The following is a 1196-nucleotide window of genomic DNA, read 5'->3' as shown; positions in this document are numbered from 1 at the left end:
CTGCAGGTCAATATGGGCCGGAGACGAGTGGTCGCGGACGAATTGAGAACTCTCGCCCGAAGTGCTGACATCTTGGCGATTCAGGAGCCTTGTTGTCGGAAGAATGTGGTTACAGGATTTGGAATTGCGTCGAGGGTGGTCGGTTTAGGCAGTGGCGAGAGGAGGCCTAGAGCAGCGATTGTGGTCGTTAACCCTGCCCTCGACGTAATGGAACTGAAGCAATTCACCACAGCAGATGTTATGTCAGGTGGGGCAGAGTTGCCTTCGGGAGATGACCCCAGTAGATGAGGAGCCCGAGATTGACCGCAGAGTGGCAATGCTTACGGGCGCCATCACTGAAGCGGCTAGTATTACCCTCCATCGCCGAAGGGCGAGAGTACGTCCGGTCCCATGGTGGACGCCGGCTCTAACACAGTTAAAATGTAGTAGAATACTACAGAGCCAGGCGTAGGTACCAGGAGTGCAGAAACGACGAGAGGAGGCCTGCACTCCAAGAAGAATCTAGGCATAGGTATAGGGTATACCGAAACGGAGTGCGTTACCAGAAGAAGAAGTCCTGGGACGAATTTATCGTAGAGGAATCAGAAAAGAATCCCAGGGGTAATCCCTACAGGGTGGCACTGGGAAAGGTCAAGCCGTTACAAGTGATGGCGGCTATTAGAGTGAGAGGTGCCCAGGCAACCACATTGGAGGAGGCTGCCAAGATGTATATAGACTATACATACCCTAGGGATGACCCGTCCCAGGATAGTGCAGAAGATGGAATGGTTAGACGCACCACGTTATACCCACCAGGTACCGACCTATCTCCGCCATGGGATATGTGGGACCGTCTTGCCGTGGACAGACAAAGGATAGGAAGGGCTCCAGGATTAGATAGCATAGATGCTGCGATCCTAAAGAACAGTGCCCCTTATATTGAGGAAGAGCTATTGGATATATTCAATGAGTGCCTGGATAAGGGGTACTTTCCAAACTAGTGGAGGATCGCAGACTTGAGATTGCTCTACAAGGGAGGTGGTAAGGATAAGGAAACGCCTAAATCCTATCGACAAATATGCCTCCTTCCAGTAGCTAGTAAGGTCCTGGAGCACATGATCGTCCACAGCCTTAGACCAATCCTAAGTGCTGCATGTCATCCATGGCGGTTCGGCTCGACCCGTGGCAAGGGAACTACGGATGCGCTGCTGAGAGTG

The sequence above is a fragment of the Halyomorpha halys genome, unplaced genomic scaffold, assembly GCF_000696795.3.
Source record: "Halyomorpha halys isolate HHAL.00 unplaced genomic scaffold, Hhal_1.1 Scaffold2182.1, whole genome shotgun sequence".
Classification (NCBI taxonomy): Eukaryota; Metazoa; Arthropoda; class Insecta; order Hemiptera; family Pentatomidae; genus Halyomorpha; species Halyomorpha halys.
Note: the sequence above shows the minus strand (reverse complement) of the source record.